Source organism: Gopherus evgoodei, chromosome 1 (genome assembly GCF_007399415.2).
Source record: "Gopherus evgoodei ecotype Sinaloan lineage chromosome 1, rGopEvg1_v1.p, whole genome shotgun sequence".
NCBI classification, from domain to species: domain Eukaryota; kingdom Metazoa; phylum Chordata; order Testudines; family Testudinidae; genus Gopherus; species Gopherus evgoodei.
In genome coordinates this window covers 37,417,524-37,429,738 of record NC_044322.1, presented here as the reverse complement: position 1 = coordinate 37,429,738, position 12,215 = coordinate 37,417,524, and the positions used below count along the sequence as shown (strand labels likewise).

At 39.7% G+C, this 12,215-nt stretch overlaps 1 protein-coding gene across 2 annotated transcripts in view; it reads left to right on the top strand.

The window, feature by feature from the left end:
- MICU2 (mitochondrial calcium uptake 2) overlaps positions 1 to 12,215 on the top strand; it is a 265,922-nt gene that overhangs the window by 58,604 nt on the left and 195,103 nt on the right. The window lies entirely within an intron of this gene.

The window sequence follows — 12,215 nt, the reverse complement described above, 5'->3', positions numbered from 1 at the left end:
TCATGCAGTATTGTATCCCAGTTCTTGCTTGTAGTGCGCTGCAGTGCGGATGACTGGGAGGCGGGCTGTAGAATGCACCTAAGTTCATGCACTGAATGGCCTGTGTGGACACTGCTGGTTTGAACTAAAAGGTCATTAGGTCGCATTAATGTAATCCTTTTTTATGAAAGAGGACTATGTTAACGCATATTGTAGGTACCTTTTAGTTAATACCAGCAGTGTCTACACAGGGCAGATAGAGCGCACCACAATGTTGTGCACTGCAATTCGCTACCTCTTCCCGCCCCCCTCCCACCCCCGCCCGCGTCTGGATAACTTCGGTTGTCCAGTGCTTTGTTTTCTTATCAAAAAGCTTTGTATTTCAATGTTCTATAGCAAAGTTTTACCATTATTTTTCTCACTTTATTATCTCTATTTGGGGTCCATAATTAACTCTTTTTTTACTTTTATTTCCTCCAGGGGGAGCGATAGCTCAGTGGTTTGAGCATTGGCCTGCTCAAACCCAGGGTTGTGAGTTCAATCTTTGAGTGTGCCATTTAGGGGTCTTGGATAAAAATCTGTCTGGGGATTGGTCCTGCTTTGAGCAGGGGGTTGGACTAGATGTCCTCCTGAGGTTCCTTCCAACCCTTATAATCTATCTCAGTCTTTGAGGTCTACTTTGGTATATTCTGTTCCTCACTGAGTTTTTTTTCGCTTCCCATTTGTTTTTTCCTAGTATTGTTTGGCCTGATTTACAGCCTCTCTTTATAGCTCTTGGAACTGAAATTGCCATCATTAATTTTGTGCACCAGCTCCCTCTCAACAGTGACAACAGTTCAATCAAAGTAAATTGGATCAGACTAATAGGTTTCTTCCCATTTGAGATGAAGCTGAAAAAAGGAAAACATTTTTAGCACTTTCATCATAGAAGTTCCTTTATATCCTCTGATTCCCTCAATAGATTGATTGTCAATAGCAATACAGTAGATGCTTGTTAGTAGCAACATATCGGTGCCCTTTTGCTATGTTGCTCCTAAGCAGCTGTTGCTGTTGTGAGGAGTGTTGACTATTCACAGTGGGGAAGGTGTTCCCGGTTGAAATATTACTGGTAAGCAATGGTTGCTCTTACGGGGTGTTGCTGCAAACAGGCGTCTACTGTACCCACCATTCTTCCCAAAGAGCTCCAGCAATAGGATGGCCTAGCATATCCTATCTGTAGAATTTTCAGTTGCTATGGCAGAGTAGGGATGGGAATATATGATGGGAAAGGGAGCCCAGATCAAACAAGGTTGTGAATAAAAAAGTGTTTTCCTCCCAGCCCCCTTCCTTCGCAAACTGGCTAATATTTTGTAGTACTGGCTTGGAGTTCTGTCATCCCTTGATGTAAGACCTAGCAGGGACCAAGGAATTGTCCATCTTTCTCAAATGAGAGTAAAATAAAAAAGCCACTTGATTCTTATTTCCATACCAATAAATAGTGTATAATGAAACTTTAAAATTGCAGTTGATGTATCACTCAAAGCATACATTTGTCTTGAATTAGAAGTAAAATATACAAGTCATCTGAAGAATTAAAATAGCTTTTTATAACAGATGTATATTTTGGCCAACTTCTCTTTCTTCCCTTTTATTGCTCATTGTGCCATGAGATTGTTACAATTTCTATTGGAGCTTAATAAACTATGCATGACTAGACAGCTAGAAAAAACCCTTGATTTTATTGTTTTTTTTACATCAAAAATCTATTGTGTGGAAAACACAGTAAACATAATGTAATACTTTGTATTTCATAAAACATGCCATCATTTTCCAGTTAACATAATACCTGTTGGCTAGTAATTATAGCTGTTTGTAATTCCCTATAAATGTTGTTGTGGTGGTTTTATCATGATAAAAAGACAAATCACTACTTGTTTCTTGCAGTAACATTAATGTAATTCTAATTTTAAATTGAGACAGTCCAACTTGCATTTTACACTGGCAAGTGCTAATGAGAAAACAGCATAATATGTAGAATAGAAACCAGTGGATTATATTATGGCTGTTCAATCATATTATTCATTAAAATTGTGCTGGTAATACCACACTGCTGGTCTTGTTGCTCAAGGAGATAGTTACTTGTTGAAGTCAAGCACATGTTGAATGTGCAGCCTGAGAAATATTGAGACACTGAGTAGCTTTCACAAAAGCTTTCTGGGGAAGTCGTTTACTTCTGTGACACCGGTCTTTAAATTAAATAAACAAACAAATAAATAAATAAATGCCTGACAAGGTCTCCTACAACAGTGGTTCCCAGCCAGAGGGGTGCACATATCCCTGGGGATATGCAGAGGTCTTCCAGGGAGTACCTCAACTCATCTAGATATTTGCCTACTTTTAAAACAGGCTACATAAAATGCATTTGTGAAGTCAATACAAACTAAAATTTAATACAATGACTTACTTTTACTGCTCTGTATACTATACACTGAAGTGTAAGTACAATATTTATATTCCAATTGATTTATTTTATAATTATATAGTAAAAATGAGAAGTAAGCAATTTTTCAGTAATAGTGGTCTGTGACACTTCTGTATTTTTATGTCTGATTTTGTAAGCAAGTAGTTTTTAAGTGAGGTGAAACTTGGGGTTATGCAATACAAATCAGACTCCTGAAAGGGGTACAGTAGTCTGGAGAGGTTGAAAGCCACTGTCTTACAGCATTGACCCTGGGTTCTTTGCATCTTGATCAACAGGCAGGATTGAAAGACAGCTACACTGTAGAATTTTGACACTATCCAGGGGTTGCTTGCTGCAGGTTTTCTTAGATTCATTTCTTACAGCAGTTTAGAAGCAGGATAGGGAACTTGTTGCCACCTACCTGCCAGTTTGGAATGCTTCTTATAGGTTTTAACTCACCTGCCTTATGGCTTTCTGTGGTGTCCATCCTTGTAGCATCTAAGTTCTTTCAAGGCTCAGTCTGAAAATGCTTTCCTGGATGAGGATTTCTCTGTGCTCTGAACTACCTGCAGCAGCTTTCTGACACCTTCTGCAGAGTCCAACACTCTTACTCTACTAACCTTTCTGAATCTGGGAGAGGGAGTGGAGGACATGGCTCAGACAGATGTGAAATCTGGCAATCACATGTGGTGGCAGCTCACTCCCTGAAAGCAAGTGCTGGGGGCAGAGGTTTCTAAAGTCCACTATAAGCTTTTTAACTCTGTCATTCATATATTTGTGTATTTAGTGATCCTTTTTACGCTGCCATCTTTGACCAACACCGTTGTAGCTGTTTGTCTCCTCATTGGGAGTCTGTCGAGTCAGAAATACTTAATGCCTGGGCAATATATTCCCGGCAAACTCCATAAGTAAGATGACTCTAAAGGATTTTTTTGGATTCATAATATATTTTTGAGGTAAAGGGGATCATTATAACAATTTAGTCTGATCTTCTGCCTAACACAGGACATAGTTTCACACAGTGATTTCTGCAACAAGTTTATAACTTGTAGTTGAACTACAGCATATCTGTTAGAAAGACCTACTACTTGACATATTTATCAAAATAGTGAGGAAGACTGTTACCACATCCCTTGATAACGTCTTTCAATGGTTATTTAGCGTCCACTGGGGAAAATTTTGCATCTGATTTCCAGTTCTGAATTTTTCCGACAGCCTTTGAGTCTGTCTGCTAAACTGAACAGTCTTAACATCAATCTGTGTGAGTAGTTCAGATCATGATCAAATTCCTCTTACCATTATTTTTGTTAAGATTAAATAAAATGACCATCAGATCTTGTTTTCTAGAACTCGAATAGTTCTTCTAGCTTTTTGATGAACTTCTCCAGTTTTTCAGTATGCTTTTTTTTGGTATCCACACTTTAAAATGGACACTGCATTGTATTAGTGATCTCACCAGTACCAAATACTAGCTTCTATTCCAGAGGTAGGCAACCTATGGCACTCGTGCCAAAGGCAGCATGTGAGCTGATTTTCAGTGGCATTCACACTGCCCGGGTCCTGACCACTGGTCTAGGGGGGCTCTGCATTTTAATTTAATTTTAAATGAAGCTTCTTAGACATTTTTTTTTAAATGTATTTACATACAACAATAGTTTAGTTATATATTATAGACTTATAGAAAGAGACCTTTTAAAAACATTAAAATGTATTACCGGCATGCGAAACCTTAATTTAGAGTGAATAAATGAAGACTCAGAACACCACTTCTGAAAGGTTGCTGACCCGTGTATATTCTTTTCAATGTTCCTGTCTACACTGTCCACCAGTGTATGTCTACATTGCAGCTGGGAGTGTACTTCCCAGAGTGGATAGACAGATGTGGTAGCTCCGCTCAAGATAGCGTGTTAAAAATAGCAGTGTAGCTGGGAGTACTACGGGCAGTGGCTTGGGCTAGCAGCCCAAATATGTTCCCTGCTGCAGGTGGGTAGGTGCTCAGGCAGCTAGCCTGAGCTGCCGCCTGTGCTACCCACAGCTATGCCACTATTTATGGCACACCAGGATTGAGCAGAGCTAGCATATGTGAATCTACCCATGTTGGGAAGCACGCTCCCAGATGCAATGTAGGCATGCCCTGGGAGTTCATGTTTGGTTGGCTGGAAAGTCATTGCTTTCCAGGATACAATCTCAAATGTATTACCTGGCACATGGCTATTTTAAAACGTGTTGTTTGATTAGTCCCAGATTACCGGTTTATTCAGATCACACTGTATCCATGACCAGTTGTTGTCTGTATTTGCTACCCCACCAATCTTTGTATTGTCTGGAGACTTCAACAGCGTTGATTATGTGGTGAGACTGGTAAACTCCTCAGCTTTTCCCTTTGCCTCCCATTTTCCTCATATCCAGTGAAAGCAGCAGAAATTGCCACATTATCCTGTTCTTCTCTGGGGAGGAAAAAAGTGCAAAGCAAAATTGCAAAACAAGGGTAAATGTCATCCCAGCCAAAGGAAACAGATTCTTTCCAAGGGTAAGAGATGGGAGAACAGAGCCCTTGATTCAGATTGGCTGGGCAAACTCATCCTCAAAACATCCCAAGTCCAGAGATCAAGAACAGAGGGAAACCACTTCAGTGAGAGCTACTGTAAAAGAATAAATATATTAGTATATCCTCTTAAACATGATGAAACACAAAGGTGATTCCACCGTTCCTATGCTTGACTTCTGAGACAGCACAGAGTGATTAGTGATATAGGTAATTAACCATAAGTATTTAGAATAATTATTAAAACTCTGCCATTTAAAAAGCCCTTTGTAGTGTTTGATATTTATGTGCTTCCGATCAAGCAGGTAAAAGCGTCTTGATCTCAGATTTCTTACATAGAAGGTCGTTTTTCTGGTGGCAGTGACTTTGGTCACTGAGCTTCAGGCTCTAGCGACTGATCCACATTATTCCAAGTTTTTATAAAACTTGAAATGGTGCTTTGAATTCATGCAAGATTCTTCCAGATGGTGATAGAGTTTTACTTTAATGAACCTGTTGCCCTGTCAGTATTTTTTTCTCGTGGCCACCTGCCCATCCTGGTGAGGCCTTTCTCTACATACTTAAAGTTAACATGACCTCTGAATTCTACTCTGACTAAAGCTGTTAAAAACCCAATTTTTTGTTTAATTGGACACGAGTTCAGCAGAGGATCTTGGTACTAAGAGGACCATGACTGATTGTATCATGAACTGCTGTGACTTACCTGGGCTAAAACTGGAAGCTCATGTCAAGCTCTCATAAACGGATAGTTAAGAGTTAATAGAACAGAAGTACTTCATGTCTCTTTTGCCTGTAAAGGGTTAACAAAATCAGTGAGCCTGGCTGTCTCCTGACCAGAGGACCAATCGGGACAGGATACTTTCAAATCTTGAGGGAGGGAAGTTTTTGTGTGCGCTGTTAGTGTTTGGTGGTTGTTCACTCTGGGGGCTCAGAGGGACCAGATGTGCAACCAAGTTTCTCTCCAATCTCTCCGATACAGGCTCTTATAACTTCAGAATAGTGAGTACTAGGTAAATAAGATGAGTTAGGCTTTTGTTTGTTTTTTTTCTTTATTTGCAAATGTGTATTTGGCTGGGAGGAGTTAAAATTGGTGTTTTGCTGAAAGGATTTTAATTTGTACTTGTATACTTAGGCTGGGAGGGTATTCCCAGTGTCTATAGCTGAAAGACCCTGTAACATATTCCATCTTAAATTTACAAAGATATTTTTTGCTGTTTTTTCTTTCTTTAATTAAAAGCTTTTCTTGTTTAAGAACCTGATTTTTTTTTTTATTCTGGTGAGACACCAGGAGAGGGGGTCTGGATCCACCAGGGAATTGGTGGGGAGAAAGGAGGGAAGGGGGAGAGAGGTTAATTTTCTCTCTCTGTTAGGATTACTTTCTCTCTCAGGGAGAGTCTGGGAGGGGGAGAGAGAAGGAGGGGGAAAGGTGGATTTTCCTCTCTGTTTTAAGATTCAAGGAGTTTGAATCACAGTGATCTTCCAGGGTAACCCAGGGAGGGGAAGCCTGGGAGAGGCAACGGTGAGGGAAAGGGTTTACTTTCCTTGTGTTAAGATCCAGAGGGTCTGGGTCTTGGGGGTCCCCAGGCAAGGTTTTGGGGGGATCAGAGTGTACCAGGCACTGGAATTCCTGGTTGGTGGCAGCGCTACAAGTACTAAGCTGGTAATTGAGCTTAGAGGAATTCATGCTGGTACCTCATCTTTTGGACGCTAAGGTTCAGAGTGGGGAATTATACCATGACACAAGCTGTATTCATAGCGAGGTAAGTTGAGCTCACACTGTTTCCAGTACTCCATACATTCACTCCATACAAGCATTATTGCTTGGATTCAGCTTCTCTAGGAGTCAATCCCAGTTTTGTCCTTCTAAGCTGGGGTATGTCTGTACTACCTGCCGGATCCGTGGGCAGCGATCAATCCAGCAGGAGTCGATTTATCGTGTCTAAATTGCGCTCTCCCGTCGACTCCAGTACTCCACCGGAGTGAGAAGCGCAGGTGGAGTCAACGGGGGAACGTTAGCTGTCGACTCCTCGCAGTGAAGACACCGCAATGAGTAGATCTAAGTATATCGACTTCAGCTATGTTATTGACATAGCTGAAGTTGCATAACTTGGATCAATTCCTCCCTCCGCCTGCAGTGTAGACCTGGCCTAAGCTGCAGAATCTGACTCCTGTGCAGGAAACTCCACATTTGAAAACCTCGTGGGGTGTTTTTGGTGTTTTTTTTAAAAGGAAATTGCTTATTTAAATTGGCCAATTTTACTGGAAGATTTTTCACTTGACTCAAAACTTTTAAGTAACCTAAATTAAATCTGAGATTCAGAGTTATCCTATCCCTCTTATTTTGGGACATTCCTAATGTTAATTACTCTCCTCAGAATAAGAGTTCTGATAGAGGATATCTTCAGAGAAGGGAAAATAACTGATGTATAAACATTTCTATGACTATATTCTTCAGACAGGATTCTCTCTCACCCACCTTTCTCCATTCAGAATTCATGGGAAATCTCTTTTTGAAGTGTCAAGAAAAAATCTTGATAGCTATGTTAATTTTCTAAGAGTAGTTGTTTTACCTGTCATATTTCATCAAAGATGGTTATCTGTTATTATTTTTTCTGTTGGAATCTATAAATACAGAAAAGTTCTGTACAGCTTAATTAAAAATGTATTGCCATTTAATCTTTGATTAGAGCCTAAACAATTTATAACATTAAATTGTCCTTTACTGCAACAAGTAATACATCAAGACTGGATAATTACATCTGTGGTTATGTTAATGAAAAATTGTGTTAAGAAAAAGAATAAAATGTATCAGAGTGTAGTGCTAATGTATTTATATGCATACTGGCAGTCGGTTTAATTATAGTGCATTTAAGATTGGTATGCCTAGGGCAGTAAACTTTACAACAACATACAAAAGTTTAATAAGCATGAAACATCATAAGAACAATACAGACTAAACCTTTCTTGCATCCGAAAAGCTGAAATGCGAAGAAGTTTTTATTCTTTATTGCCTCAGGTAAAAAAGTCTGTAGAAACAGATAAGTGATGACAAAGCTTTGATGTTAATAAACCCAAATGGAAGTCAAAAATCAAAGTGTGTAAATGACTAGGTTATAAAAAGAAAGATGACAGAGTTATACCCTGTAATTAGATGTAATTTGTGCTTTTGGCAAAGCTATTTGTCCTGCATGAATGAGAGGTTGTCTTATGTTTTCTTGTCCTTATATAATAGAATTGCAGTACTGGCACATCCCACTTTAAACCTACAAAGGCATTTTAAAAAAAATTTGAAAACAGTATGCATATTTATTTCCTTTTCTTTTTGGAACTGTAAGTTTGCTCTGTTTTGTCGGTTGGCCCTAAGTAGCTTTAAAAAAATAATATTCCAAGCACTTACTCCAGAGCTGCAAAAATTTAATAGACAAAGTAGCAGCAATGTAAAATACAGGAAAACCACAAACTTTAGATTTCTCACATAAATCTAAACCACAAAAGTGCTGTGTGTTGTACATGCAGACTACAGCAAAACTAGCACTTGGGCAACCTCATTAAACTATTTAATGACTGTTTCTGTTTAGCAGCTGCATAAATGGCTGTCTCATAAATATTTGAAAATGTTGTAGAAGAAATTGCTATTGGCTAAATAACTTCATTCAGTTTGTTGCTGTCTGTGTTTTGTAATGTGAAATTTAGTTTTGCATGCTTGAGGTGGTGTTGTACTCCCAGACAGAAATCCAGTTTCCTGCCATCTCTCACCCCTGTGAAGGTTTAACCCTCACCCACATTTGTGGAGTAATGTACCCTGCAAATATATATGTTGTGATAGTTCATGAAATATGGCCCTCCAACTGTGTTGTTTTACGACATTGTCACCTAGGTACATGTAAACAATTCAGAGGAAGAAAAATTAATTTATCATGAAAAACATTTTTTACTGTATCAAAAAAGTATGTGCAGTACAATTGTATCCCAAATGTGTTGCACTGTTATCCTATATTTTTAGTAGTTCTATGTACATGTCTGCTTCTAGTGAGAGTGTCTTATATTGTAATAGTTAGCATATGTTAATTAACAACGTGTTGCAGTGACTGTGGTTGCTGTATACAGTCACCCTAAGTTAGAAGGTACTCCAGAGAGGCTGGTCCCTTCAAATCCAAGGCTTGTTAGTTATTCTTAATACAGTGTGGGCTGATGCTTGCTCACTTTGCCTAACGCTCTTGAGGAGATTTTCTGTCCAGGTATTGTGCTCCAAATGCTGCAGAAGCAGGAGATTATTGAGGGTATTTTCTCTGTTACGCAATTCAAGAAGGCAAATAAACAGACAGGATATTCTGCTTCTAACCTTATACAAAATATTTGCAACTCTGAAAACGAGTTATCATGTGATAACATATTAGATCAGTGGTAGACAACCTGCTGCCCACAATCAGATTACCATGATGGGCTGCAGGTTGCCCACCACTGTATTAGATGGTAGTGATTTTGTGCCAGATCATGTTGAGAGTTGCTCTGAGAAGGATGACCACGTTTCTGTTGATTGTTCATCAAGTTTGTCTTCAGACTGTGAGGAGCTTGTGTTCAGCCTTGATATAAAACTGGAAGAAACATACTTGGGGATAGCTTCATCACCACTGTTCAGCTTGCTGAATATCTATTCAATGAAATTTTGAACTAAGTTGGAACAATTAAACAAGCCAGATCTACCGAGTGAGATGCATCTGTATTGCAGCAGAGGAAAAACTGTCACTAATGTCTAGGTTTGCTGGGCCACTCTGGTTTTCTGTGTTTTTTTTTTTTTGAAGAAGGGCAAGTCCGTAATAATGTTATTGATGATGCATCATGACCAGGTTGTAGAAGGAGACAAAAAGAAACTCCACATAATTCTCCACTGCAATGACACTGACAGTAGTGTTGATAACATGAATGAATTACTGTAGGTGCAAGATAAATAGGTGTCCAGCAGTTCTTTTCTTCAACGTGTTTGATGTTGCTGGCATTGCAGGTTTCATCGTTTGGGTCAGCAACAGTCGTGCTTGATACCACTCTCGACCAAGACAAAGAAGGTGCTTGTTCCTTGTCAGTGTAGGAGAATGACTCATAGAGACACATATAAAGAGAAGAATCCTTGATACCCCTTATCTTGCCATGCCCATCAAGGTAGCACTCTTATCCTTTGGCTACCATAAAAAACCAGCCACCACACAACACTGAGCAAACTCAACAGTGGATGATGCCACATTTCCCCAAGATCAGCTGACTGAAAGAGCCACAAGCAATGTGGAGAATGCAGTGAGTTTGTATGCACTGATCACTTCGCACTGATGCTGATATGTGAAAACTGCCTATAGGCTCACACCAAATGAGAGTCCCGCTAGTTCTTTCAGTTTGCTTGTTAAGTAATTTTTTTCACCTAAAACATTAAATAATTGTCTTGGTTTCTGAATGCATGTGGGGTACAAATTTTCACCATGATATAATTAATGTCATTTTTTTTCCTGACACTGGATAAAGGTTAAAAAGCATTTTTTTCCCTTCCAGTTTATAAAGCATCTGAAATAGACAAAATCTTAATGCTTCAGATTTTATTAATTGGCCAATTTTTAACACATTAGTTGCAGTGGTGAGTTTTTTAATGAATGTCCATTGTGGTGGTGTCATAGTATAATTCTCAAATCTGAATTTTAGCGTCCAAAATATGGGTATTAGCATGAATTCCCCTAAGCTTAATTACCAGCTTAGATCCTGTAGTGCTGCCACGAATCAGGACTTAGAGTAGAGCGCTGATAGACTCTGGTCTCCCCCAAAACCTTTCCTGGGGACCCCAAGACCCAAATTCCTTGAGTCTCACAACAAAGAGGAATAAACCATTTCCCTTCCCACTCCTTTCTTCCTCCCAGCTGTTTCCCGCCCTGGGTACACTAGGAGATCACCGTGATTCAACTCCTTGAATCACCCACAAAGAGGAATGATACCTTCCCCCAGAGGCAATCCAGATTCAAGTTCCGTGAATCTAAAACAAAGGGATTCCCTCTTCTCCCCTCCCTCCCTCCCTCCCTGTTAAGTACAGACTCAATTCCCTTGAGCCTCAACAAGGAGAAAAAATCAGACAGGTCTTAAAAGCAAAACTTTTAATAAAAAGAAAGAAAAAAGTAAAAGGTCTATCTCTGCAATTTAGATGGTAAAAAGTAAAAGGTCTGTCAGCTTATAGAAACTAAAAAGAAGCCTCCCCCCAGCAAATACAATTTAAAATACTTCCAGCAACCTACACAATTGCAAATAAAGGAAAAGAAATAAAGACTATACCGCCTTTCTACCTTTTTACTCACAAAATGGGAATAGAAGATTAGAGAGCCTGTAGGTACATGTGGTCACTCTGAGTCCAGAGAGAACAAAGCCAAACCCAAAAACACACTCAAAGGCTTCCCTCCACCGAGATTTGAAAGTATCTTGTCTCCTGATTGGTCCTCTGGTCAGGTGTTGCAGGTCACTGTTTGTTAACCCTTTACAGGTGAAAGAGACATTAACCCTTAGCTATCTGTTTATGACAGGTGGGTTTTTGCGCTTTTTTTTTTTAATGAGTGTCATTTTGTAAAAATGTTTACTCTCAGTAAGACACCACAAAAATATATCTTTGACCACACTAAGCTCCATTGCAGTGTCATTATGAAATAACCATATGCTTTGGTAATGGTATATCGTTTGTGTAGTTAACTGATGTAAAGATTAAAACTCTCATTTGTTATAAAAGTTTAGAATGTTGTACCAGGACAGTTTTTCACTTTTACTGGAGTACACTTTAAGCCCCAATCCTGCAATGCGCAGTGCATGAGTGGACAGCTGTACCTACATAAACCCCAGTGAGGTACATAGCAAGATATGTGACCTGAGCTTAGATATACAGTAACTTCTCACTTAAAGTTGTCCTGGTTAATATTTTGTTGTTACGTTGGTGATCAATTAGAGAACATGCTCGTTTAAAGTTGTGCAATGCTCCCTTCTAAGTCATTTGGCAGCTGCCTGCTTTGTCCACTGCTTGTAGGAAGAGCAGCCCGTTGCAGCTAGCTGGTGGGGGCTTGGAACCAGGGTGGACTGGCAGCCCCCCATCAGCTCCCCGCTCCCCTAAGTTCTCTGTGATGCAGCCGCCCAGCAGGCTATCAATTGCCGGGCAGTTCAGCTGTCCCTCCTCCCACTGCCATGTGCTGCTCCTGCCTTCTGCCTTGGAGCTGCTCCCAGAGACTCCTGCTTGCTGTG